Source organism: Adiantum capillus-veneris, chromosome 13 (assembly GCF_014529385.1).
Source record: "Adiantum capillus-veneris isolate H3 chromosome 13, ASM1452938v2, whole genome shotgun sequence".
Taxonomy (NCBI): domain Eukaryota; kingdom Viridiplantae; phylum Streptophyta; class Polypodiopsida; order Polypodiales; family Pteridaceae; genus Adiantum; species Adiantum capillus-veneris.
In genome coordinates, this window is record NC_140943.1 from 73,513,380 (window position 1) to 73,533,424 (window position 20,045).

The following is a 20,045-nucleotide window of genomic DNA, read 5'->3' on the forward strand; positions in this document are numbered from 1 at the left end:
CCCTATAGGATGATTCACAAAGTTTATGGATGGAAGTTAACATGTTGTGCGAGATGGAGGTCATGAACGGTATATCCTTATGGGCTTGATGTCAAGGCATATGTCCAATGGTTCAAGGAAGGGTTTTGGATCTTCAATGTGAGTTTCATAAGTATTGGGGTGTTTATCCTCCTTGGGTAGAAGTACCGCTTCATAGCTTACCTTAGTGAGTTTACTCATGTGTTTCCATGATAGCTTAGGAGGTAATCTTGGACATGACTCCGTGGTTTGAGGTTTCATTGGCTTGGCATGCTTCTTTGGAGCTCAAAGGTGTGGCTTCTTGTTACATTAATTAGGCTACCCATTTTTGAGCCAAGATTAGAGTTCTTTTGGCAATTTTCTTGGATTGCCAAACTTGCTTAACTTGTGAGTCCCTTGCTAGTGGGGTTTTGACACTGGTAGAAACTGTCACTATTGGATTTTGAACCTATTTTGGCAATGATTGGCTTTCTTTGTGGAATCCACATGTGCTCTTGTCCTTCTTGTGAGATGGGAGATGGATTTGATCATTGTCTCCTCTTTGTCAGGCTCACTTATGGAAGGAAGTAGAACTAGCTTGTGTTCTTCTTGCTTACTGTCTTCTTCTTCATGTTCTTCAATCAATTGATATGCATGTCTAGGATAAAACTTTGCATACGACCTTTGGGATCCACTACTGAAGTAAAATTTGTCATGCTCCTAGTCTAGATAGGCATTGTGCTTCCTTTTCCACAGCTTCCCAAAGTATAATTTCATCTAGTAAAGTATGTGAAAGTAAGATATGAAACCTATTGCTACTTTCAATGTCATTGATGGACATTGGAATGTCTGCATACCCTATAGTGTGGACTTTTCCTTTCGAGAATCCAACTAATGTGACATTTGCTAGCACAAGTTGAACTCCATTTAAGTATTTGAAATTTTTGTAGGCCATGGATTTGTGATGTGCCCTTGAATTGAGCAAAGCATATTGAGATCTCTTCATTGGTCCGAGCTAGACAAGAATCTCCCCTCATTGTTCAAGTGTTCATTGATTTATTCTTGGTTCTTTACTCGTATCCATGCAAGGTTTTGTTGGTGTCCTTGCCTCTTCTTTAGCCATCCTTGCTCTAGGATGCTTCTTGTTTGCTTTGGACTCTCCCCGAGCATCTTCAATGAATTTTTTCTTCTTATTTTTCCTAATCTTTAGTTGCATGCAAGCAGTGAAGAATTTCTTGGGTTAGTGGTTCATGGTATTCCTTTACACGGCATCTCTTCTCCATCAAAGTTTCCAAGTTTAAGCGCTCCCCTTTTTGAGATGTCTTTGATCGCAAATGGTCCTAAAACCACATTTTCATAGTTTACCCACATGTTGTGTTAGTGTCTAGGCAAAAATGAGATCACCAATTTTGAAGTTCTTTGTTGCGATATCCACATCATGAAACCATTTTTGTCGTCTTTTCTGGGCATAAATCCCAGAAACTGCTTTTATTCTTGTTTCACCAACTCGTTCCAACTACTCAAGTATTTTTGAAAGTAATGTCCATCCCATTCTAGTTGGTTGGCTACCAGTAGAGTTGGAATCATGAATTGTAATGGAATTACTGCATCTAAGTCATAAAACATATTGCAAGGAGTTGTTCCTATGGTTGTTTTATAGGCAACTTTGTATGCCCATAAAGTTGAATGCAATTTTTGATCCCAATTGGATTTGAGGTGCCAACGATCTTTATGAGTACAGTGCATAAGATCTTGTTTGTACTTTTTGCTCGACTATTTTCTTGTGGGTGATATGGTGCGGACTTTCCATGGATTACCATGAATTTATCCAAAAGACTTTCAATTACCTCATTTAGAAAGTGTGTTTTGCAATCACTTACAATCTCTATCGGTAGTCCAAATCTTGTGAACACATTTTTATAAAGAAACTTGGCAGTGGTTCATGCATCTACCTTTATTGTGGCATGGGCTTCAGCTCACTTGGTGAGATAATGTGTTGCCACTATAATATATTGAGCATGTGTCCTATGTATAGGGGGATTGATTGGTCTAACAAAGTCTATGCCCCACTCAACAAAAGCACGCGCTCCCATCATAGGTCTAAGGGGCATGGTATCTTTGGTGATTGGAGTCTTAGTCCTCAAGAATTCGTCACATGTTTTGACATATGCCTTAGCATCTCCAAACAAGGTAGGCCACCAAATCCCAATTGTAATTGTGCATTTAGCATAGTGTTTGCTGAGAAGTATCTTTCTGCTCTACCCTTGTTTGTTTGCTCTAGGTCTGGAATGTATTTGGGTTGTTATATGGCCCATGCTTATAAAGTTGCCCTCCTATAATTGCATAAGATTGGGCTTCTACCTCTATGGATTTTTGTCACACTCTAGGCATGTCTTCAAGAATCTTTTTTGTGGAAAGATAGTCAACAAGATACCTACCCCATTCGGTCACAATAGCTATGCGGAATAAGGTTGAATGGGCAAGAATTTTCTTGGCTTCACATTGAACACAATTGGAGATAAATCGGTGTACATTCCCATACATGGTTGCCCAAAAAACTCCCTTTCTCTTGAGGTTTTGCTCCTTTTGAGGCTTTGAAAAGTGCCAGCCACATAAGCCGACATGGGCTTCTATGAGATACGAGGTTTGTTTGTATGGCTCTATGCACATGCACAAAATTCCGTCACTTCCTCTCTTATACAACCTTCCTACTATCAATTGATAGGATGAAGCTTGTTTGATTGTTTTTGTTGTATAAAAGAAGTTTTTTTCAGAGACTACTCTCCAAAAAATTAGAAGAGGAATGATCTTGTCCTCTTGGGAAACATTTGTACATTGAATAGGTAGTAGGTCATCATCTGTGCCAATAGGGGCCTCACCATTCATGATTCTTGATAGATGATCAACTCTCTAATGGGTAGTGCCCTTCTTGACTACAATAGTAAAATCAAATTCAAGTAAGATGATGAACCATCTTACTATTCTACCATTGTTACATGGCTTGTTCACCAAGTATAAGAGCCATTGGTGGTCTACAAAGTATGTAAACTTGTTGGCAAGCAAGTAATGCCTAGATTTCTTGACTGCATAGATCATCCCTAGGCTTTCACAATCAGTTGTTTTGTAATCCTTTTTAGCCGTATTCAACTATCAATTAGCATAGCAAACAGGAAAATCCATGTTGCCCTCGCCAGGTTGCACGAGTATGCATCCAATCATGAAGCTACTTGAATCAATATACAAGTGAAAAACCTTACAAAAGAGCTGTTGATAAGCATAGATGACCTTTAGAGTTTAAGAAAGAAGAATGGGTTTTGTTGTGCCACATGCCTTCAATTTGCAAGCATAGGCAATTGCATCTTGGAAAAGGCCTTCCCTTCGCATTTGATTAAAATAGCCAAAAGTTTCCTTGCCACAGCCATGTTGGGGCGCATATCCTACAATTGATGCGTATCAAGAGATGACACTTTGAGGAGAAAGCTCATCAAGAACTTTGTGTGCTTTTGTGGGCTTTTATATATCAACCAAAGGATTGCCAAGCACTGTATCTTTCTCCAACAGCTCTTGATGTCAAAATTGAGTTCTCTCATTTATGTGAAGGTCTTGCATAAGGCCACATGCCTTCAAGGTGCAAGAATAGGCAATTATATTTGGCAACTTCCCTTCACATTGATTAGAATAGCCGAAAGCTTCCTTACCACAATCATATTGGGCATATCCTACAATTGACGCGTTTCAAGAGACAATGTTTTGAACATAAAAGTCATCAAGAACTCTTTGTGCTTTTGTAAGGGTACCATATTTGACATACATATTTACCAAAGCATTGCCAAGCACTACATACTTCTCCAACAGCTCCTGATCTCATTGTGAATTCTCTCACCCACATGAGTGAGGTCTTGCATAAGGCCACTAGCCTTCAAGGTGCAAGCATAGTCGATTGCATCTAGCGAAAGGACTTCCTTTCACATTGATTAGAATAGGCAAAAGCTTCCTTGACACAACCATGTTGGCATATCCTACAATCGACACGTTCCAAGAGATGATATTTTTAACAGAAAGCTCATCAAGCACTTTAAGTGCTTTTGTAAGGGCACCACCTTTGATACATATCAGCAACAGCATTGCCAAGCATAACATGCTTCTCCAGCAACCCTTGATGTCATTGTGAATTCTCTCATTTATGTGAAGGTCTTGCATAAGGCTTGCCAGGCCCTTGATGTCATTGTGAATTCTCTCATTTATGTGAAGGTCTTGCATAAGGCTTGCCAGGCCAAGGGCCACGACAGACATGTGGTCAAGGGGGCTATATTTAGACAGGACATGAGCCTATATATGGCATGGTTGGGTGGAGAGTTGCATGGTCCAGTCCCCTCGGCCTCACATTGGTATTAGAGCTCAAGGGAGATGGAGCAGCTAGCAGGAAGGGAGAGGTTAGAGCTTGCATGCATGGCATGGTAGGTGTCTCTCTATCTCTCGATCTCTCTCTCGATCTCATAAACCTTCCCAAGGCAAGCTCGACAGAGAACAAAGGACCGCGGGAAGAGTCCCTTGCATGGAGGACATGCATGTTTTCGACCTGCGCAAAATGGGAAACTCTCTCTCTCCTTGTGTTCGCCCTACCAGGGGCAGTAATTTTTGACACATGGGATCTCCTTGGTTTGGCTTGCAATGAAGGCTCTGCCCTCCTCTTCCTTGACGCAACTGCAGGCAGCCGCCATTGTTGACCACCAAGCTTCACATCGTTTTCTTTTCTTTATGATTGGCCGCCCTTGGGTGCCCAAGGGGCAACCCTAGGGGCCCTCCCCTCTTAAGGGCCGAGCCCACCATGTTTCCAGCCACCATCGCAGTAAAAAGCAAGCATGAGGCAGCAAATTTCTTGTGTATCCTGTAGATTTTGAACCAGAAAGTGTTACAATTTGTCTGCAAATCTTCTTGCATCATGCAACACAGAGGTGAGTATTCCTACATGGCGGCAAGCGTGTCATGCATGATCATGCAAGGGCCTCCGCAAAGGGGCCATGGTTGTATGATCAGAGCACAAGCAAAGTAGAGTGCAAGCAAAGTGCTTTCGCATATCATCGAAAAGAGCTTTCCAAAGGAGTCTTTCATCCCATAATAAAGTTGGCTGAGCACTCGCTAAGCACAAGGTGTCAAGATGGGACGAAAGTGCAAGCAATGAGCTATGGAATCAAGGCTTCAAGCTTTGACATAGATTGGGAATCTCATACAAGGCATCACTAATTATCCATACTTGTCAAGGGTTGCGGACGCCAATCAATTTTGAAGGGCATTCGGTGACTCCATATGACAAGTTTACGTGACAGTCTTCATGACGTATCTCAAATAGGGTATGCATAATTTGTGCAATTTCTTGATCGGTTACAATTTTGTAGCGGTCAATGGTTATAACGGAGCAAGGCTCCAAGGCAAGGCATATCCGCACGGATACAAAAAGCTTAGCATGCATGCTTATGCATCCTGCAAGAGATCAACAGCACGGTAGTTTGAGTCGTGTGCTTTATGAGGTACGTAATAGGTTTCAATTTCTCTTGTTACTTTCCTCCATAACATGTTGCATCAAGGCACAAGCACGGCTTGTGCAAACGGTGTTGTTATCAACTTCGCGTACAAGCCTGGTTTGTCAAAGACATAACAACCCAGCAAGACTGGACCATGCCAATGATTTTGTTTAGCAAACTTTGGCTATCCCAAGACCAATAATTGGTTTGAAGAAAAAAATCAAGCATGACTTGATTTTGTAATAGCAGGGTTGTGCATTGCTTATGAAGTGTATTCTCCAGATGGAGAAAGTATCATCTCTGCTGTATAGCTCTCGCGCGGCATCCAAGGTGAGTGCACTTTCAGCACTCCAAGCACAAGCACGGATTGTGACAGTTATCGTCAGCATTAAAATTTTGTTCCGTACATTGCTGGCAAAAACCTAATGCTTAGATTGCAAACTCAAATCAAGCACGGCTTGAGTACCAACCGCCTTGATCTAAAGTACAACTCCTCAGCGGTTCAATTTTGATACAAACGCATAACAAATTGGCAATGTTTTAGAATCTCAACGAGATTGGCACAGCTTGTTGCTGGACTTGATGAAGGGTGCAACATACTCGGCATAGCCGACTACTTGTCACTACTTCTAGAAGCCAGTGGAGGATACCTAGGTGTGACTGAGTTTTCACATCCTATTATGGTTCAACTTTTGTCGCAAGGCTTTCACGTACGTACTGTGGAAAGTTTAGTCATGGAATTGCGGGTTCGAGGTATTATTGCGTGTTTTTGGTACCTTCAGAAAGACTAAAAATTGGTTATGCATTTCAACACCTCTTAGTTGTGTTAACTCATTTAAACTACTCAAGTGAGTTATAAATTGTGTTTATCCACTATCATATTCATTTCGTTTGGATACAAGTGGTTGCAAAGGGACAACAATGTGGAAAATCAAGATGTTTCTCTTGGTTTCATTGAACCTCCTATTGCACCAAGTATCAGCCAAATGGACAATAATTGGCCCAAGTATGGGATGACACTCTAGCCAATTTCAATTGAAAGTGCTTGACAAGGTTGATTCACTTTCGCCATGATATTTGTAAGTCAACATCCCGCATATGTTGGCTACAAGCACAAAGGTACTTAGGTGAAGCAAGGCTTCCATTTAGGCATCTTACATTGAGACTTCCCACGTTTGAAATATGCTATGAGCATACGGACTTGGGGTGGATTTGGCAATGTTATTTCATGTTATTTCATTACGTGCCAGATAGGCGTATATGATACAAGAGGGTGTATATGTACATACGACAACTCTCACTTGTGCAGCAAATATGGCTATGCACTAGATTTGAGCAAGATTTTCCTTTGGAATTTCAAAATACATGGCCACATCATGACAACCAGGTTAGACAATTTCAAGTTTTCTTGTTTTGCTATGTTAAACCTATAATTTGAAAAGATTGTTTGTTGTGCAAAGCAAAGTGCTTTGATAGTTTTCATGGGAAGCAAGGCTCCTCACTCATGCCAGAATAGCACCCATTCACATAGTCAGACTGTACAAGGCACTTATAGTTTTGGCTCTCACGCTTGAGGCCGTCTCTGTAGCCAAGGGCTTACAACTCTACATGCACGGCATGCTAGCCAAGGGGAATGAATTCCACCACATCATGGTTTACGCTTCCACTATAACACCAGCTACTATGTCAAGGACGAGGTAAGTTATTGGTTGTTTCAATCGATTTTCATTTATGTTTCTTCTATTGATGTCAACGCACAACAACACTAAAAGGAACCTAAATCAAGGACTTAATTCACAGACAAAGTGCCATAATTAAGTCACCATGGTGTAGTCACGACCACATATATGGTAGGTGGATCAAGATGTGACTTATGTTTTATGTTGCTTCTCTTTGCGAGAGCATCGTACAAGCATACTATTGTACGCTTATAAGATAAGCTACACGACAGGCATAGTATGCCCAGCAGAGCACACATCACATTAGGTTAAGGAAACTTCCTCATCCTAGCATTCTCTCTCTTTCTTTTTATCTTTCCTATTTCTTTAAAGGAATAAGGCAAACCTTCTCAAAAGATAATTGATGTATGTTTTGGCTGTGCGTAGTCATTAGCCAGGGTGCTCTGACTCTTGGCATGAAAGTGGCAATGACGCCACAAAAAATTAGTATTCATCGGTCAATAGATTGAATACTAATTTAAAATTGGTATACGGACTAAGAGCCACAAAGGCTAAGAGCCATCTGTTTTCATCGGGCTAAGACCCAATTGTTTTCATTCCATGGGTGATTGTTCTCAAGTTTGACCAGATCCACTCAGTGGAGTACCCAGTTAATGGACAAGCAAGAGTCTTGTCATTACTTATGTTTTGGGTGTCATTTTAGCACTACATGTTTTTAGTGCAAAGATCAAGTTAATTTTTTGATGATCTTAAACTCGCATAGGCAGATCTATACCACGGAGTACACATGCAGCAAGCATTTCAGACGATATGGTTATTCACAAGAACTAGGAGTCCCATTTGAGTGGATCTCTTGCAAACTCTATAGCACTAGGCATGTCTATAGGAGCACAGTTTTGGGGTAAGACCTAGCTTGTGATTACTAAATCACTCAATAAGTGTTGATGGTCAATTATGGATACCTTCACACTTTTGTTTTCAGGGGAAAGAAATTCTCCATCTACCAATGGGTAGTAAATAAGTTCTTTCTAGAATCTAACCAAGGGGTTTGAATTGCCAAGGCAACACCCAGGGTTACAAGTTTCAATTTATTTATCTTCACTAATCTCTATTTTTAGTGATTAGTAGGTCAAGGAAATTTTGGTAATATATCCTTACAGGTTGAAATCTGCACTTGACCTCCAGGTAAGTATCAGATAATTTTCACATGATTGTAAATATATGTTTTTTGGGTTTAGTTTCATTTCCAATTAAGTTTGGTTACGTTCTATAAAAGGGATGTTTGAGCTAGAAGGCTTTCATCCACTTTGCTCTTTAGCCACGTGACAAGGTCATGTAAGAGCATAGCCTTTTGAGACAGTGATGTCACTTTCTCCCTTCACTGTTCATTAGGATACCATGACGGTTTTGTTCCCTATTATAACAGTTATGGACCTACATGATAGGATCTATTTGGCACATGTTGTTAGACACATGGTATATAAGATGGTTTAGGAACTCATGGAGCTTGGTTTAGCCAGTGTGGAGCAAGTATATGAGAGTCACTCTCACTCTTATCGCGGAGTGTTTGCAGTTATCTCTACACACAATTACATTTTGTACTTGATGGATGTCACTTTTTTTTACATCATTTTCTGAGACATGTTCCACATGTGAAGAATATGAGGCTCTGGGACTGACACTTGGATGTATTTTCTAATGATGTGTCGTGACAAAGTCCCTAGGTCCTAGTCACATCCGTTTGTTAGACCATTTTGAGCACACAGTATTAGGAACAATTTCAGTGGCCAGAAATTGTCGGGTACTAAGTACAAACTTGTTGAGATTACAAGTGCTCTGAAACAACCTTACGGATGGTTGTTTTTACATATAGCAAAGTTATGCTATGTTAATGAGAATGTCTCATGGTTGGTATATGGAAAACATTAGTGTTCTTTTGAAGATATCACCACTTGTGTTTTTGAGGACAAAAAACGCTTCTCCAAGGGGGAGTAATGCCAGGCCAAGGGCCCGGCCAAGGGCTAGGATGGACATGCGATCAAGGGGGCTATATTTAAACAGGCTATGAGCGTATATATGTCACGGTTGGGTGGAGAGTTGCATGGTCCAATCCCCTCGGTCTCACAAGGCCACATGCCTTCAAGGTGCAAGCATAGGCAATTGCATTTGGCAAAAGGCCTTCCCTTTGCATTCGGTTAAAATAGTCCAAAGAGTCATTGCCAAAGCCATGTTAGGCATGTCTTACAATCGATGCATTCCAAGAGAGAACATTTTAAACAAAAAGCTTATCAAGAACTTTTTTGTGCTCATAGCTAGATGTGATGATTTTCAGCATAAGCAAAAGTTTACCAATAGTGAGTGACTTATGCTTATCACATGAAGCATTAGCAAAGAAGTAGCCAATGATGCAGGTGCTTCAAACAGGTTTGAATATACCAGTGTTGAGCGTAGTTTACTTGTCGTAGCCTTCCCTTTCGATTCAGTTAAAACGCTCAGAACAACCATGTTGGGCAAATCCTGCAATCAATGCGTTCCAAGGATAGACACTATTTGGTCAGAGGGATGCCCTCGTCCTTGTCTTATCTTCACATTAACCCCAATGTCTACGAGGGGCGAGGTACTCTCAAGGTGCCCCCCCTCGCCCATGCCATGTAGTCATCGGACATGGTTGTCATGAATTGGCATGTGAAATATTTTAATCAAGACGAGCACGAACTTGCATATGGGCTAGTATCCCTGCGCTGAGGTGATTTATGCCAGAATAAAGTTAATATAGTTTTTGTGAGTAAAGTTAATGTATTTTTTGTCCGCCGTCGCGTGACAGCTCCTTCGGGCTTGTCCAAGCGCCTTATAGGTGTGAAAGGGGCGCAAGGAAAGAGAGACTCCAGAGTCAAGCAACCATATATAGAAGCTTTGGCCACCTCCTGTACTCCCTTCTTCTGCTTCGGACGCTTCTACACCGCCCACCTCTCTTCTAGCCTCATGCACTCGCCCTCTTTGTCACGCAGCCGCCGTGATCAAAATGAAATCGCTGCCTGCATGCAGCAGCTTAATCCTGCTAATTAGCAATCTGCTAGTCCAGTCTCATTAGATTTTTCCTACGTTGAAGCTGTTTTTAGGGCTAGGGTTCTACTCTGGGCTTTTATTTCTCTTCAATTAGGGCATCCCCTCGCAATGACAACCTGTGCAATATGGCGTCGAACCTCTCCAGCCCTCGTTCCCGACTCCCCGGTTCCCGCCCGCCGGCATTAAGAGCTCCAGAGAAGGTCCTCCATGGCTTGAAACGTTCCTCAGCTGCTCTTACTTCGACCCGTGCGTCGAACACCAGTTCAATAAGAATGAGAAGAACCACTTCTGCATCGACTGCATCGATGGCCCTCTGTGCTCCCGCGGCCTCCTTGCTGCACACGCCAAGCACCGGACCTTGCAAGTGCGAAAGGCTTCGCATGCAGATGGCGTCCGCGTAGAGAACGTTTGCAAGCTATTGGATATCTCCAGCATTCAGACTTACATCATAAACAACCACAAGATTAATTGTCTTCCTTCTTCGTCAGGCTAAAGGGAAATCGGCGGCCAAACCCATCGATGGCACAGTGGCAGCGCGCCATTGCCAAACATGCGGCCGCCTCCTATTGGACGTCGTCAATTTTGCTCCATCAAATGCAAGCTCCTTGGCGTACGCCATCAACAGGAGATCGGCGCAACCACTACTCTCTCCCTCTCTCCAGAGGTAAGACCCTCACCTGCACCGTCGCGAGGTTTCAATTACATTTTTGACAATCTGCAGCATAACTACCTGTCCGCCGACCACCCCAATCTCACGCAATCTCAAGTGAGAGCTCTTGAAGAGTACCGCCGCAAGCGGGAGCTCAACGTGGCACCGTTGTCCATGAGCATGGAGTACGATGCAATAAGAATGAGCTCTCTTGTATCGCCAGTGTCGGTTCTACAGTCACAAATGCCATACGCTTTGGACAATGCCGGCGCAGCAAGCTATCGAATCGAAAGCGGCGCTAGCAACATGCCGAAAATCATCATCGTTCAATGGATCATGAAAGCATGTCGAAGATGTGGAAGATCAGTGGGAATTAATGCAGGAGAATGGCAATGAGAATAAGTCCATGAGGCTAGAGGTGATGCTAACCAACAAGCTGTTGCAGCTTGCTAGCAAGAGGAAGAGGAGGAAAAGCTTGCCGCATAGAGCACCTCTATGCTAACATTGTTGCCGCAGATTGTTGAAGATCAGCTTGATGGGCTGCATATTGCAGTATGTACATGCAACGGGATCGACTGAGCGTCGGTGAACATCTAATTACATACTTAATAGGATGATTAGTTATAGTGTATGGTTAATCTAACCTGAACTAGTCATATGTCTACTAGTAAGCACCATGACAATGTACAAATATGCGCATGCTTTCCGTGCGTTTTATCACCTAACATTAGGTGCTTTTCCTAACATTAATACAGATCAATAAAGGGCTAATGCCACTTAATCTGTTAAATAAACCACACGGGGCATGCAAATACATTTGCCTGCACGGTAGCTGCTAATATGTACGACAGCAAGCGGTGAACAAAGGCATGTCGGAGTCGATCGAGAGAGAGAGACCAGATCATCCTGAAGTTTATAAAATAAGAAATGCCTCTCTGAATTATGATATTGCAGGTAATTATAAGATCAGCCAATTACATGGTAGTCTTGTTCATGGAGTGCGGAAGCGTGATAATTATTGCTGTTTTGTAATTTTGTGCAGTAATTACGACTGCGCATGCGTAACTATTGCGCATGACGTATGTGGAAGCTGTAATATTCATGCGGTTTACAAAGTGTGATAATTGTTATGAGGAGGTGCAGCTGCCAAGTGTTTGTCATGAAGGTTAATTTGTTACGAAATGGTGCAGCAAAACGGAGTGCTTATTGCTTAATGTCTGTAATAATATAGAGCAAAGCTATGTCAGCTTTCAAAAGTATGTAAAAGCTTAATTCAGGCCTCAGATCTTCTTTTATGGAGTTAAAAGGAGCTGCAAAATCATGCTCTACGGTTTCTGGATTCTCAATCCCGCGGCGGTAATTAAGGCAGTGGTGGCAGCAACGCTAGTCAGAGCGTGCTTGGTAGATAGACTCGTGGACTCTTGGGAGCAATCGTGGACTAGTGGATTAATTAGGCTTGCAATCGTGGACCAATATTGGAGTAGGCTACTTGTGAGCAGGGTAATTAAAAAATAACACCCCTTGAAGCATTTGTAAGTGTAGATGGGTTGGCCAATATGTAATCTTATCCACAAACCTATATATATGCATAGGATTTAGGGCCAATCTTTCGAAATTTTCAGTATTTTTTTTCTTTTTTTGGGGGGCAAATCGCACTCATCCGGTGCGAGGTGACAAATCACGTCCTTATGAGTGCATAGGGTCGCCTGGCCGCACTCAAACCCATGACCGGGGTCACGGAGGTCGAGTGTGTATTTTTAACGAATGTATCTCCCAAAAGCACACATATAAGTTTGGAAATTTTGGGCTAATCTTTTGACAAAAGTTTGTCAAATAGCCCAAAGATCTTGAAGGCCCTTCAAAAATTGCCGTTGGGCTATAAATAGCCCTTATTTTTTGCCCTTGATTTGCTTGTGAGCAGTTCAATTGTGGACCATCGTATTAAGGGTGGTTGTGAGCAATTGTGAACCATTGAAATGAGCTTGTTGAATACTTTGTATACTAATCACACCTCTAAAAGATGGCATGGTTTAATCACAGCCAACTTTTAAAAGGTTGAACTCTTGTATTTTGGTTATTACTTATAAGTCTATATAAGGGAAACGTTCTGCATGAACCAATGATTTTCAAATCCTAGCCAGTCTAAGCTCTTGAAGGGTGGTTTTGGTAAGTTGCTTAGTGCTTAAAGGCCAGTTTTGGTACGTTGATGTGACCATTCACATCGTATTGTGGGAAAGCCTAGATCCTTTTCCACGTCCATCATTCAAGTGAGGAGGCTCACGGCTCTAAATAAAGAGGATATGAGACAAGTTACGTGATAGAGGTTCTACTTTTGAAACTGTCTTTGCCTCTGTGTGTGTTTTTTTTTTTTTTTTTTTTCTTTTGGGGGGGGGGGGGGGGGGGGGGGGGGGGGGGGTGTTACTTCAAAACATAGTACATGTTCGTAGTGTACAATATTTAAATACCATATCGGCCTTCTCACGCAAACATTATATTTGGGTTTCAGCATGACATGGGAGACATCACTTCGTTATATATTCCAGCAACACTTGCATTGCGATTGGTACCGTATTGGGTATGTGCATGGCTCCCTCAAAAACAAGTGTGTATCAAGGATAGAGAAGAAACTTTTGTTATTGCATGAGCCTATTGATGCATGTTTAATTAGTCCCTTGTGTACAAGTTTCTCTAAATAATGCAATAATTAATTGGCCATCTGACCCTTACTGAAAAGAATTGGCAAGCTACAGATCACCACAAATCTTCAATCAAAGGAGGGACACCTTTGAATGAGTCTATAATAGCAAAATAATAAAGGAAGACGGAGCAAAAACATTGGGCATGCCACAATTGTTACCGAAAAAGATGCGTCTATGGTCCAATAACAATAAGTGCAAATAATCATCAACATCCAATAGTTGCTCCTACTCCTACATCACGTGTAGAAGGCCTGAATAACATAGGCTAATCAATGGGAGAATGGACTGTCCCCAAACTCAAAGTATTGAAATATAGCTTTGTAAACACTTGGGACTTGTGGCATGCTCATCACCACCCAACCATCCTCTATATAGGCCATAGCCCTAGTGACCCCTAGATTGCATGCCTGACACATGGCAGGGCCCTTGCCTTAGGGACATTCCCACTTGGTCTATGTGCCACCACAAGACAACAGTCTTGATACTACTCCCCCCCTTTAGAAAAGTTTTCATCCTTCAAAACAAGATTAATTCCTACAAAATGTTGATAGCCAAACGTAATGGTCTTAGATAAACATATCATTGTTAATATCCTTGATAATGTTTGAGTTGATTGCTATATTAGCAATTACATAATAAATATCATGCTTTTTAACACTTCGTAAGAGGAATGTCTTGATCCACCTCTTCAAAAGAACTATAGATAAAGATGAACAAATTGTGCATTGCTACCATACAACTAGTCATAAGGTTGTCATACTTTATTATCTTGCTACTTTTGTAGACAAACTCATAATCATATCTAAATAGACAACCTTGGCCACATAATTATCTGACGGAGAGTGCGGTAACTATCCTCATGGAACAAGAATGATCAACACCACAGTACCCATTGCAACACATATAGAAATATGGCGCCAGTGTCATAGTCCATGACAACTCATACTCTCCACATGTGGAATATGTCTCAAATTAATGTCGATACCTCAAGTGTCCATGTTAGTCTCCTTTGCCAAAATTGTGTTTAGGTCCACACGCTCCTAAACCATATAATTATCGACCCTTATGACTAATAACAATTGCTATAGAGAAGATCTCTACCATTGTAGTAGTGGGATCTTCATAATCCAATCTTGGAAGTGTTAATTGTTGCCTTGGTTTTTACCTTTGTAGTTATACCTATCTGTCATAAATGAAAAAATTCCCTTCTAGTGGCAAAACTAACTCCATGAGCTCCTAGACCATATTGTCCACCCTTGTGTCTTATAATAAGTGGACCATAGAGAAGATCTCTATCATTGTAGTCGTGGGATCTTTATAATCGAGCGTTGCTCTCAAGATTTTGGAAGTGTTAATTGATGCCTTGGCTACTACCTTTGTAGCTATGCGTATCTTTCTCATAAATGGAAAACCTCCCTTCCAGTAAAAACTTGAAGCCAAAATTGGAGGCCCTTGTCCACAAGTGTTGCCATCACAACATTTTGGAATCTATTGTCATGAGCTTGGATCATTGTGATATCTCATGACCCTTGTCCTCAGCGTAAATCATCATGTATGCCTTTGGTATCTTGTCGCATGTATCTCATAGAGTATAGCAGCGCAATGCTCAGCGGTAAAATGATAAGGAATAGGAAAAATGAATGCCACCTTATTGGTTTTTTTATGGTTCATAACTATGCTTATTACTAAGAAGAAAAGACATCATCTGTGCATATAAGAGTGATTAGACTCAATCATAAATGAGTCTTCCTTCATCCAAAGAGGTAAAATAAATGCCTAGAAGAAGATATTGATATCTAGAGCATATTAAAAAATGTGTATAGGGCAAAAGAAATGCCAATAAAAAAACAAACGTAAAAAAATATATGCACCCTTGTGCAAAATTTCATAAGCATCTTCATGTAGAAAGTCATAGCTTGTGCACCCTTGCACAAAATTTTGCACCCTTGTGCAAAATTTCATAAGCATCTTAATGTAGAAATTCATAGCTTAAACCACTTTTTGGGACCTCGTTTCCCCTTGGCTTCGTCGTGTTGGTTTGAACCACCTCAGTTAGATAGATACCCCCTTTTCTATGCCTTGGATGTAGGAGACATGCCTTGAATGTAAATCAAGAGTCAAAAAAAGATGTCTATGGGAAAGATACACATGCAGGTATGGAACCGATCGAGAAGAAGTCGATTGGGAAAGGAGCATAAGGCAAACTTAGTATTTTCGGGAGATTGCAGCTTCACAATCTTGAGAACTAATGTCGCCAAAAAGGCTCAAGGAGAAAACTGCCTTAGAAACTAAGCTGAAATAAATGAAAGAACAGATGAAACAGGAGAAAAAAAAAGGAAAATTTGAAGGGTCAAATCCTTCAAAAGTATCATCGAGGGGATCAGTTCTGATTGATAAAGTGTTGGAACCATTGGACGCACTATTAAAATCTTATAATGCTGAAAAATGACCAGACTAATGAACAGAGATGGTTAACATATTGTCATAAAAATCAATATCTAATTCTCCTAAATGATTTTCTCATATTAAACTGATCATTTAATGTGGGGAAGTGCTAGGGGAGAAAAGGCTAGAATATTGGTTAAGCTAGCAGACCGGCCACAGTAGGGATCCAAAGGAGGGAAAATAGGGATCCAAAAGGGGGGCCATCTGCAAAAGAGCCATGTGAAACAATGGGCTAAAAAGACCCTAAGGTTCAGCCCATTAAGACTTCCAAAATGCTAAGGTTCCAAAATTCAAAGGTTGTGTCCAAAGGGTTAAAGCTTAGGGGGAATTGGATGCTTTGTGTGCTCTCCAAAGTCAATGCACATCCCTACATGGGAGGGGGCGAGCCCTTCTTCTAGGGGATGAGAGAGAAAGCCACACACACACACACACACACAAGCCCCTTTACACAAAGGGAATTAGGGACACATGTCAGCTCCCTAGCCCAGATGCCCACAAGGTGTGCCCAATTCCTATTGGATGACCCTTGAAGTGGACCAATGAGAATTAAGCTAGAGTAAATCTAGTTTAATTAATTTAAAAACATTTAATAAAAGAAACCAATAAGAATTAAGTCTCCTAGAAGACTATTGGGCAATCTCCCAAAGGGTCCAATGAGCATTCAGGAGCCCCATGGCTTGCCTGATTCCTATTGGCCAGGAGGCAAAGGGGTCCAATGAGAGTTTAGTTTAATTATTTAATTACCTCAAGCTCTAACAAAAGGGGAAAGGGGGACACATGTCAGAAGGCTTTCACTTATGCTGCTTAATTGTAATTGGCTTGACTTGGGGAGGGCCAATGAGGCAGCAGGAAGAGCAAATAGCAAGGGGGCTCGCCCAAGAGAGAGAGGGGGCTGATTTTTGCTTGGCATTAACACACACAGACTCACACAATCTCATGTGTGAAGAAAGAGAAGACTATCTCTTCCCAAGCTTTAATGGAGAACTCATCACCTACTCCAAGCTTGGGAGATAGAAGCCTACATCAACACTCTCTTGGCATGTGGATGCAAATCCAACCAAGAGCCAAGCTTCAATGCATGCTCATCTCCTCTACCAAGCCAATTACTAAGCTAAGCTATGCTAATATGAGTGATTATGTGAGGAGATGTACATCTTTCTCGTAAGATACTCCTTCTTCCTCTCAATCTACTCTCATACCCTGCTAGCTCTCACCATCTTCGAAGGTGTGTGAGGTCTTGGGTCTGAGAACGGGGATAATTCAAGTTGTGTTTGTCAAGTGTTTTGCTTAGTGCATGAAGCTTCCATCTTCATTGCACTAGCTAGTATTGAAGGAACACAAAGAATTGTATTGTACAATGTCTCTCTTGATGGGAGAAACCATAATACAAAGCCTTTTGGAGGGGGGACCGGCTCCATGCAAATCCGGTCCTCAACTGTTGTCAATGGCTTAATTTCTCTCTCTTTTGAAAGTATTGTCGATGCTATCTAACTAGGTGTTATGATTTTTGTTGCTCTCTCCACCCAAGCACTCTTGTGATTCTCATTAGGAATCTATTCTAATGAAATGCCCACTATGTTCATGCTAATTTTCCGCTACACATAAGTTATTAGGCCATTAAATGTTACATTGGTATCAGAGCACAAGGTTTCTCTTTTCTTGCTCAAGAAGGGATCGAGGTCCTCAAGCTAGCTACAAATGGTTGGTATTATTAATTGCCTGTGAGTAAGTAGAATAGGGGATTTTCAGCCTTGCAGTGCGCCTGCCTTTGTGCAGTTAACGGGGCATCACCGTCGAGAGCTATGGTCTTAATAGTGGAGTCCTACGGGGCTTGCCTACGGCTTAACCACTATTGAGCTATTAGAAGCTTGACAGGAGCCGGTGTTGTTTTGGTGTTGAAAGACCCTCTCTTCTATTCCTTGCAATTAATGGTATTCGAGCCGCGGGTACAGCAGCTTGAGTGCTTTTTCTAAAGGGGTAAAGAGGAGTAGCAACTAGGGCTTGAAGTGCCAAAGTACACGTAAAAAGTTTATACCTAAAAGGTTTAGAATGGCTGACAATAGTAAAGAGAGTGAAATTAATGTTGATAACTTTGATTTTGCTCATGAGCAAGCTACTAATGACGCTTCAATGCTTGTTAACTATCTTGTTACAAGGCTTCAACAAGCCATGGGCAATCCATCTCTCCAAAGTGAAGTGCAACGGCAGCTCCGTGCTCACGGGATTCTCCAAGCGCATCACCATGACGAGAGAACACCTAGGAAGCCTCCTCGTGAGACTCCCAAAAGAGGTCTCTCTCCGATTCAGGAAGAAGAAGAGAATCCATATGAAGGGCTCAAGAATTTACTTCTTGACGATGCATCTCCTTCCCAAAGGAGAACTCAAGAGCCTCCACCGAAGGAACGAGAAAGAAGAGAGTCTCCCGCCACCTCGGCGGAGATGGCTCCACGAAGACGGCGGGCTAAACGCTCTCCAACACCACCAAAGCAGAGAAGACCATCGTATTCTTCTCCTCACCATAACTCAAAGAGGGATGATAAAAAGCAAGAGAAGAAAAAGGCGAGAAAGAGGACACCCTCTTCTCCATCTTCTTCATCCTCTTCCTCTTATGAAAGCGATGGTGAAGACGAAAAAGATCAAGACAAGAAAAAGGCGAGCAAGAGGTCACCCTCTTCTCCACCTTCTTCAAATTCTTCACCTTCTGAAGAAAGTGATGGTGCAACCTTTGAACCATCAAAAAGAAGAGGCCATAGGAAATCCTATGCCGCATGGAAGAGGTCGTCCAAGCTGAAGAAATTCAAAGAGGGAGGGAAGAGCATCTCTTTCCTTACCTATGATGGCACCTTTGGTGCTACGGACAAAATCTTGGCCTTTATCCAGCAATTCGATGCGGCGTTTGGAGATGAGGGCTTCACGGAGTCCTCTAAGCTACGCCATGTAGCTATGCACTTTCAAAAGTCCACCAGACAATGGTGGTCTAGCCTACGAGCCAACGGTGAAGCTCCACGAACATGGAAAGCTTTAAGAGCTTCCATTATGAAGCAGTTTTTGGCCACCGATGCCAAAGACAAAGTACTCACCGAATGGCGAAGCTTAAAGCTCTCTCCCAATGAATCCATCCACAAATATGTAGACAAGTTTTGGGACCTACAACTCAAAGCCACTGTCTTCAAAAAGTTGGATTTTGGAGAGCAAAAGCAACAATTTTGTGCGGGCTTAACCGAAGAAATGGCGGAGTATGTCAACTCCCAAAGACCACGTACCATATCGGCGGTAATACACCACACTATGGTGGCCTCTCGAATCAATTTCCAAACGGGGGCAAAAAGAAATAATAAGCCCCCGGAAAACAAGGGTTCCAATGAGCCTAAGGGGAAGGACAATGTCCAAAAGTCTCCTAAGGGCAACTCCAACAAAGCTAAAGAGAAGGGAGTTTACAAAGGTAAGAATAAACTCTATCCTGAAGAGCTTGAGCGTTATCGTAAGGATAACCGATGTTTCAAGTACGGCGAACAAGGGCATGCGTACCGCGCTTGTCCCCAAAAGAACAACCACCAAGATCCTCCTAGAGCTTCCTTGGTTGAAATCCAAGAGGAGGAAATTCACCAAACTCATCACAAAGGATCTCCTCTATGCCATGCTTGGGGAAAGGTAAGAGAACATGATGCTTTTATTCTCTTTGACCCTGGTTCTACTCACAATTTTATATCTATGGAGTTAGCCACCAAGCTAGGCATACAATCCTACGAGATGGGAGATGTCCTACCCGCAGACAGTGCCTTCAAGGGGCAAGAAGCTTCAGTCACTCCCTTAATCGGGAAATTGAGGCTTCATGTCCAAGGCTATGTGGATAAAGAGGACTTCTTTATCTCTCCTCTCAAGCATGAGGATGTAATCCTAGGGGCACCATGGTTTGACCGCCTGGCTGCCGATGTTAAATTTCCTGAAAGGAGAATCTCCTTTAAGTTCAGGGAAAAAGACATGTATA

General features: G+C 41.9%; 1 pseudogene; it reads left to right on the forward strand.

The window, feature by feature from the left end:
- Nucleotides 1-10,376: 10,376 nt before the first annotated feature.
- LOC147444249 (uncharacterized) lies at nt 10,377-12,808 on the forward strand (annotated as a pseudogene).
- Nucleotides 12,809-20,045: the final 7,237 nt, after the last annotated feature.